Genomic DNA, 9,780 nt, shown 5'->3' with positions numbered 1-9,780 from the left:
GACATTAGCGAATTAAAAACAGTCTGTTTCCAGATAGAGATCGGAAATGTGAGAGCAAATATTTTTCTGCAAGTGCCATTTGGATCATTTCAAGTTCCAGTATCACTCGTTGATGAATCAAATGTTTTATTTAATATTGCTAGAATATATAACAAACATCAACGAGCGCATATAAATATACAATACGTGAATAGATCGATTGTAATCCATGTATCTTTTCAATAACCAAACAGACATTACGCATAAATTTATAATTATCTGCAATATTATTTGCACAATAAGTTTATTTGCCCTTATCTTTATTTTAATGATATATTTGTAAGAACACTGCGTCAAACTTGGGATTGACCTAAATTCGTACCTACACTGTAAAAACTGATGCGTTAAATTTAACACATTTCATGTATCCCAAATCATTCACTCTTATTTATGTGTAAATTTAACACAAATGTGTTAAAAAGTAACACGTATAATATGGAAAAAATTAACACAAGAATTTAACATTTGAATACCATTAGGAATCACAGGTTGTGTTAAATTGACATATTTAATATGTCAGATATAGATCATGTCAATTTAACATTTTTATCAAAACCATAGATTCATACTGCTCTCAAATGTTAAAATAACGTTTTATTTTAGTTAATTTAACATTATACATATGTTAATTTAAACTGTGATTCCTGACAGTATTCAAGTATTAAATTCTTGTGTTAATTTTTTACATATAATGCGTGTTACTTTTTACCACATTTGTTTTGTATTAAATTTACACATAAATGAGAGTGGATGATTTGGGACACATGAAATGTTAAATTTAACATTAGTTTCTGCAATGTAACAATCTAACTTAAAAAATATTAAAGACATTCAACATTAAAATGACAAAATATGAATATCGAGAAAGCCACTTGGTCCACGCAATTATGCGTTCTATGTAGCGCGAGAAATACAAATTAACTTGGCCTACGCGCTACAATTGCCAACTGAAAACGATAGCATAATAACGTCTATGAAACCGACTAATTAATTAACTTAATCTCTAATCCGTGATATGATTAGAAAACCGTTTAGGAGCTAAAGGGAATTTCCTGTCAGTTCGAGCGCCTTTGACATGCAAGCTTAAAAGTTGGCAGGAAGCCTGGCGAAAGCAATTCAGTTAGCGCGGCCGGTATAGCGTGAATTACAGCGCGAGAACGTCGCACGCGACAGAGTGTAGCTTCAGATTTATGTAAAATAACACGAAACCGGATCGACTCCGAGAGCCGAAACCATAACAATGTTTCTTGCCGCGGATCGTGTGCGCGCGCGCGATCGAGGACGCGTAAGATAAATGTCGTGCAACGAGCCCGACCGGTTATGAAATCGCAAACGGAGCCATGTCTCTTCGGAATGTGTTTTCTTACAAAATTCTACATCGTCGTGGAAATCCCAAATGTTTGGTCTGCACCAACGGTTCTCAAGCTTTACCCCTCATGGCGAAAACGCCTTGCTACTGCTCGCGCGAAGGAACTACACGTGTAGTCGTGCGAATCAACAAAGAAAAAAATTCAGCGCATCGGGATAATCGGGTGGAAAAGCGTACACAACCGTAGAGTAGAGCCGAATTTAATATTGCGAGCTATAAAAAAAATCGCTGATTTTAACGCAGGACTCACGAATATCGCGCAACAATTAATTTTCTCAAGTTTTTTAAAATCGCGTAACTATCCAACCAGCAATATAACATTCCCTCTTTGAAACATGGCAGAGATCCTTAACCCGGTAAACCTGCTAACGGGATAAAAGAGCTTACGATGATGAACCCGTGCTTATACCCGTGCTTATACCGCGAAGTCTGAGCAGAGCTTAAAGAGAAACTTCATACATAAAACCTCATGTAGAAGAAATAGTTCATGTTGCTTCTTTCTTTAGCCGAGATTACTCCGACGTAACGAGCTAACGGCGAGCATACGCAATCTGCGTCCCGATATCACCACTCCGATATTTCTTCACTGTTCCATTGGGCTAAGCGTCTCCATGAATTTTCGTGCGGTCGTTTACACCCTCTTAGAACCTTCCCTAAGAGGGAAACATTCAATGGTGGCCCATAAATATATCCACGGAATGCCATTGTGCGTAACGTCACACCAGCTTACGCGCATCTTTTTTCACGGCACGTTTAAACTGATACGAGCCACGGCTGAAGAGATTGTTCCGCTTTCATTCCGACGGTTCTCGTCGTTGCGTTCCTTTCGGGCGCACGGGGTTGAACCGAGCCGTACGGAAGCGCAACTTTCCCAACTCTTCTTTCGCACTGACTCACCACCCCCGCGATAAATCTTCCATGTGCCGTCGTCGCATGGGTGCTTGTACACATTTTCCCTCCCGCGGGATCTCTGGGCGAGATCTCTGGGCGCGCGAGTTTAATGTTGCGTGCGCGCGAACTCGACTGATTTTCGCGCCGCGCGCTAATACGCTGTGATGCATTTCGCAAAAGGTAATCGCGCCGTCGCGTTATCTTCGCCAAACATGTCGACGGTCTGCGAATCTGCTCACGCGGAAATTTTTAGATGGATTGAAACTCCGAAAGATTTACGCATTGAAGCGAAAAGTATGACGTTACCCCCTAATCATTGCGTCGGTTAAAAAAGTACCGACCTGAACCGACATGTTTGTACTATTTTTTCTTCATGCTGTCTTTATTTTTATAAAAACACAGAAAACTAACTTCAAGTGTTGTCGTTAAAATGGACAGTTTTCATACATTCGGTCTTATGCCGGATTAGAGAGGAAGAAAGAGAGAGAGAGAGTTTTCATTAAATATAGCGAAATTGCATTTTGTAAAAGCTTTCAAAGAACACGAGAGTTCGTCCTGTAAGTTTATTCTTTAGAAAATTGTTACTTATACGTAGAATTCTTTATTTCCCACACTGTTACGTCAGCTCTCTCCAGTACGACGAACGAAACAAAGCCTTGGTGGGAAATTGAATTCGCTGCGAAACACTCGACTCAAGAAAATCCTCTATGAATTTCTGAGTGCGTCTAGTAAGGATTACCAGACACTGCGACATATTACTGGCGCAAGAGCGAAGCATGTGAGAGTTAATCGATTGTCAAGGCAACTGCAGTAAAGACAAAACGTTGCCGCTATATTCCGTAAAGAAATAAGAACAAAAATACACTAATTTTTTCAATAATTTTTCAATAGAGTTAAATATATTTTAAACTGTGAAAATAAATACATATGTGTGTGTGTGTGTGCACACGTGTGTATGTGTATTCGTGTGTGTGTATATATGTATATGTGTATATATATATATATATATATATATATATATATATAATATATATATATATATATCCGTAGTTATTTTCACATTTTATTTTATATATATATATATATATATATATATATATATTGTGATATTATATATCGACAGACCACAGATATCGTGTTTTGATATTTATTTTCAATATATCCGATGTTAAATTTGTTAAAATGCGTAAAGCTAACACATCGTCAAGGCCGGTTAATAAACTTGAAAATTTTAAAGTGGAGATTCATACACCTTGCAATGACGGCAAGAGTTTTCTTTTCTTCAACGTCTCGCGAACACACCCGCACAAATTTCGTTTCAAGTTTCCGCGTTGTAAGGGAGAAAGAAAGTTGCTCCGCGATAGGAAGCGCGCGGCCCTTTATTAATTTTCCGTCACGCCAAAAAATATCGTTGCGTGTCGGACGTTATGGAGAGGAGACTTCTCTCGCGGAAATTTCGTTTCAAGAGTTGCGCCGTAGGTGTAGTTTTGCTTGAGTCACCGCGAAAGTAGAAAACAAAGGAAGATAGAAATCGGAAGAGAACTAAACCAGGGAAATTGATTGGATAACTTTAAGGAGCGGCCCGGGCCACCGAGGCGGAACACTTTAATGGAAGGCTCCGTTTACGAGGGCTACGGCCAGAAATGGCGTGCAGCTAACCAAATGACGAAGCGATTATTTCGCCGGATTTTATTTTTCAGGATTTCCGGAGACACTCCACTCGCGGAATGTGCTCATAATCCTAATAGACAACTCCATCCCGTCTGCCCCCCTTACTCTCAAGGCCATCCCTCGTTCCTCCTAACGACTTCGGGACGGCGTTTTAAAGAGATTTACAGCTCGTCATTGCCAGCGAGCTTAATTCGCTGATAACTCAAACTACCATATCTGCGCGGAGCAGTTTCGCGAGCATGCGAGCAAAGTTGTTTGCATAACTTTTAACGATGAATCCGACTGGACAGAAACGCGGCCGCCGTTTTGCGGACCGCCCCTTATTTGTGTTAAAGCGATAATCACGCTGAAGGTATAGCGATTACTAAGCGCTTGTATCAAAAAGTTTTATATATGACGAAAAAAATCGAATTAGTAATTAATTACTAACAAAAAAGTTTCGCTATAAACTTAGTTCATGAACCGAGTTTTTAAATCAAGGATCAAATTGTTAATCGTTAATTTATCTCTCTCCGGATGTCACGATAACAATGGATTATCTATGAAGTGACAATTGCGAATTTTAACGCAATAATAACAAGTAAAATGATTTTTACCAATATCTTAGTAATATTTTAACACAATATTTTCTTTTCCCTATTTACTGCTTTGAAAAATCTATATTCTCTACTTTAAATAATTGATAGTGCACAAAAATGCTTTCCTCCGTCAGCAATGAAGCTAATCATTCAAAGTCGTTATCGATTTATCGAGGCGTCTGGAGCAATTAGGAGAAAGAATATTTGCGAGATCGCCAGCAGACGTACACCAGCGATATCGTTACTTACGATATTTGCGTTAATTGCGATAATTTATGAAATTGCAGCTGATCGCACGGTACATTATATCGAGCTCATAAAAGTCACGATAAAGCGCACCGGCGCGATTCTTTGTGCGGAAACTGTCGCACTCATTACCGCAAAACGGATAAATGCCGGTTCGTTAAACGAAACTGCGATATCGTAACGAGGTAACGATTCTTATTTACTCTCATCGAGCGGAGCGTTCGACTTAATCAACGACGGAGCAGCGACGGGAAATTTCGCTGCCGACAACGAAACGTGCGTCGACGAAGTGTCGCGTTGTGTTATTTGGCGATATGTATGTGTACGTGTGTGTTTACCGACGTCTTTTTGCAAACCATCCTGGTAATTTAATCGGGCGTATCGCGTGAACGAGCGTTTCAGCACGAAATAGCGACACGGTCTGAGCGAGCGCGCGGCCAGTAATATCCTTTATTATCGGAATGGGCGAAGAGCGTCTTATATCCAAGCTCAGCGAATTCTGTGAAATTCGCGACATTTATGTTTTTCGGGATGATACATGGTAAATGTAGCGGAAACGTATTAGTGGAACAATAAGAGCAACTGTTAAAAACGTGTCTGAACAACGTCAACGCTGTAGAGTGCATCTTTTCTCTACGTAAAAAGTAAATAATGTCAATTGAATTGTCAATCAAAATCGCCGGTTCGCTTTCCCCAAGTATTTCATTATCGGATTAAGTTAGAAGACTCAAAAATTATTATAAAGTTCTTGAGAAAATTATTGAGGGGACAGAAAAACGTTCTCTCAAAGTGTGCTCTTGGTAACAGTACTTTATAAGATACATAACTTGGACCAGTAGGGCCACATTGGGACCTATCCTACGCATGCTACGCATCCTACCAACGCTACGTTAAACCCAACCTTCGGACAGCGACTTATGGAAATTGGAAAATTATTTTAAAGATTCTGGGAAAGAGAGTTACCGATTTCTTCAGAAGGGGAGATCCTTCTTCATCCGTATTATTCGCACAGTCTAATGTTATTGCCGCGAGAGGAATTTTGCACCATTATTATTTTATCAAGTTAATTATAAATCGTTACACGTTAGCTGTCAGTTTTATTTGAATTTAACAATGATCACACTGATGTAAATACACAAATTATTTCGTTAAAGATATTTTTGAATTAATATCTTTTGTAAACAAGGAAACGTGAAAGTAAAAGAGTTAGTTCCGCGAAGACGCGAATATTAATACGACACACAACGTGCGTGGAATTGAGCGCGGTTGCAGGAGATCGTCCGCTAAAAAAGAAAAAAAATGAAAAAACACTTGTGAATAATTCAGAATACAGCTATAAAACCTAACCAGAGAAACCTCAGAAGTAACGGTAGTACTTCGAAAATCAAACTTATCCATTTTCGTTCGGCCCGCCTGCCTTTGCAAGCATGCCAGGTATAATTCTCCCCACGAGGGAGATGTAGCGACGTGTTCCCCGAAAGGCTTCTTCTCCCAAAGGATAATGGATAAGAAAACTGAGACGTTAAAAAAACGCGGAGCAGTTCTCTATCTATCTACTGTAGAACGGCTTAGACGGAATGACTAACTCATACGACGTCCTGTTTTCCCGACGAAATTGTTCGATCCCGTCGCGCATCGATCGCCCCGCGCATGAGAATATACCACAAATACATCGCTCCATTCTCTTCTCGCATCCAGGTTTCATGTTGGCGTTTCCAGCGCGGCGTATACATATTTAAATATTCATAATAAATAAACGAACAATTACGCGTCATTATCAACATGACATTTATCAAATTCACATTTATTATTCTAACACGGGCAAATTGTCTATTGTATTCTCTCAGTTGTTGAAACTTTAATTAAACTATAATTTATAGGTTATTGGATTTAATAATTGGACTCAAATATGTCAAATTGATATATACATATATATATATATATATATATATATATATATATATATAGAATAAATGTGCAATAAATACGATTATAATTAACAGGATAACTGATAGAATAATGAAAAGGAATAGAAATTCTCAATTAGTTATGTTAGAAATTACTCGTGGAAGATCAAAAAGTTGATTAAAGAAAAATATTTCCTTTACTTCCGATTTATCGCGCATAGATTTTATCGCATAGATTTTATCCTGCACGACTTATAATTCAGTTTACGGTGCACTATATTCCAATTATATCAGCGACATCCGAGATAAAAAGTAGCTCAATAAGTCGATGCAGCTCCATATCTAGCTGTTTTCAAATTTTCAGAAATACTCCGGAGCCATTCTCGAAGGGTAATCTATTATATAAAATTATAGGAGAATCCCGTATAACTAGGATCATCTCGCAAAAACGTCTGTCATCGATTTACCGCGACTTCCGCTGATACAGAACTTTCGAGTATGCTTCATCTAGAAATATGAAATCGGTGTGTCAGAACCAGTCGTCCTCTCCAATCTCCGTTTTAGCACACCCCTCTGCCCCTATTGACATCTTCCTCGCTCGTCTTGCAGTCCCATATTCGTTGCACTCGTTTATTTATTCTTAGTTCGTATGTGAAAGTTATCAGGGAAACTCTCGAGATCTCGAATTAACCTGCTTAATAATTAACATGTATAAGAACTAAGAGCGATTTTAAAACAGTTCTTAACGTAATAAATTTTTAATGCAAATTCTCAAATAGATCTGGCAAATAGATCTTTACTTGGCAACAGCTGAAACTAAACATAGATCAGTTGAACTTAAAGTGTGTCATACATCCGTTGCATTTGAACGTAACTTATATCAAAAGAGAACGATAATACTAAACAATTCTTTCAATATCCGATATCGTTATTTCTTAAAGTGTTCAATTTTAATTTCAGCTTGCAAGCAACTATCCAGATCGGTGCAAGGCATCTTCGGGCCGTCCGACCCACTTCTAGGCGCCCACATTCAAAGTATATGCGAGGCTTTAGATGTCCCTCATCTTGAAACGAGGGTCGATTTCGAGCCTACTTTCAAGGAGTTCAGCATTAACCTATATCCCGCTCAAGACCACCTTAACAAAGCGTTCAAAGATCTTATATCCTTTCTAAACTGGACCAGAGTGGCAATTATCTACGAAGAGGATCACGGTAAGTGGAGGATCGTAACCCGAATTTAAAAGGTTGCCGTGAAAGCCCTTCATGATTGTATTTAATCGTCCATGTGTTTGAACGTAGCTTCACGAGAATATTTAATATCGCGAATTATCTACCACCATAATTCCAATGTTTCTCGAGATACCTCGTCTCAAGTCAACGTCGAATTACGTCGCAAGAAAATCGATTTTAAGAGTAATTCGAGCGTTACAAATATTAGGCAATTGCACATCTTATCGAGCGCGCAGTAAGAATGATTTAACAGAATTGTGTGAGATAGACCGCAAACACGAGGATGCGGACAATGCCAACAACACAATGTCCGAGAGCTGGAAAATTTTCCAACCACAGGACTCGTTTTATACGGCAACGGGCGAGCGTCATATAACAGCAACAACGCGGAAACCGTACCATAGATATTCGCAGAACTGGCGATCTCGTTAGCAGCGGCGCGCTGTCGACACGATCATTACGCGGCATTTTCCCTCGTCTTGTTCTTTTTTATCTTTATTTTTGTTTCCTTTTTGTGTTTTCTCCGCGGCGTCGGTGACGCATCCCCATGCAAATAGAACGTCGGGATCAGGCGTCGGGGGGCAAATGCCGCCGGCCGAAATGCCAGCCTGTCACACGCATCCGGAAGTAATCGCGCTTACATATGACCATGTAAACGCGCGAGACCGTTCTCTCTTGATCTCGCTCTTGTCTCTTTTTGCGGCCACCATTGCGATCATACACCATCGTGGCGGTGTTCCTCACAGCCATATTTCCATTCCGCGACGAGCTGGCTGGCACCACCCGCGACTCATCGAAATTCCGGCGCGGTCTTGACGTATAACACCCGCGCCGCCGCAGTCACTGGCCATTTCCATTCTTTCCGAATCGCATTAGTATATTTTAACTATCGCCGTCCGGGGCGAATGTATGAATTCGCCAGCGCCTCCATTGTCTATATCCGAAAAGAAGAATTTACGTCTACTCACCCTCCTCGACGGAAAGAATGGAGCAGTCGTCGCGTCCGGGAAATAGTTATAGTGTCGGATAAAATGCGATCTGATAAAACGCGAAAATTGCCAATGATAACTTTTAATATCCGACACAAAGGATTTGTCAATTCTCGGCGCTTTCTGCGCTCATCATCGTCATTATTTGTTAGAATTTTTGGTGTTATGAGTAGAATTTTCGTAAATCATGCGCATAATATATCTCGACAGTGCCGAGAATGCGGTTATTTTGTGCCTATCACTTTAGCGTTCCAAGAGTTAACGATGGATATCGGGAGGCTCTATCATATACATTTGCGAAACGATTTCTTCTCCGCATAATTTCCACGGGGAAGGAAGTAGAAAGTCTCCAAGCTTATCTTCCCCAAATTGCCGTTCTTGATTGAACCATGTAACGTGGCGTATAACAGCAGCACAGAGTAGACCCTCCGCCGTTAGCGATAAAACGAGAGGAAACGGAAAGAGCGCGCCATTTTTTCAAGGCTCCCGATGTCTATAGCTCGCCATAAATCCACGATGCGGGGGTAAAACGTTTCAAAATTCCTCGTCGTAAAAGCGTGTGCTCTGAAAGTGCCCTGACTATAGCATGCCCGGCGAGATGTAACATCTCCGCGTCGTTCCCGCCTAAATATTCATCAGTCGAGTAAATCCGCCTTTCAGTAGTTCATTAAAACTTCAAGGTGCGAAGATACTAGTTCGCTTAAACATCATTAAGTATTAAGCTGCTTTGACGTCAATCGAGAAGAAAAGAAAAAGAGAGAGAAACGGAGGGAGGGAGGGAGGGAGGGAGGGAGGGAGAGAGAGAGAGAGAGAGAGAGAGAGAGAGAGAGAGAGAGAGAGAGAGAGAGAGAGAGAGAGAG

General features: G+C 40.1%; 1 protein-coding gene across 1 annotated transcript in view; it reads left to right on the top strand.

Annotated features, from left to right (window-relative positions):
- Positions 1 to 7,778: 7,778 nt before the first annotated feature.
- The window catches only part of LOC116851561 (glutamate receptor ionotropic, kainate 2-like), a 78,419-nt gene continuing 76,417 nt past the window's right edge, over positions 7,779 to 9,780 (top strand). Inside the window, exon 1 of the mRNA XM_032831109.1 lies at positions 7,779 to 7,913. The gene's annotated coding sequence lies outside the window, so the exon portion shown is untranslated. The remainder of the gene's footprint in view (positions 7,914 to 9,780) is intronic.

Source organism: Odontomachus brunneus, unplaced genomic scaffold (genome assembly GCF_010583005.1).
Source record: "Odontomachus brunneus isolate Ranch 3 - 2012 unplaced genomic scaffold, Obru_v1 Obru_scaffold_178, whole genome shotgun sequence".
Lineage (NCBI taxonomy): Eukaryota > Metazoa > Arthropoda > Insecta > Hymenoptera > Formicidae > Odontomachus > Odontomachus brunneus.
This window is presented reverse-complemented; position numbering and strand designations above follow the sequence as displayed.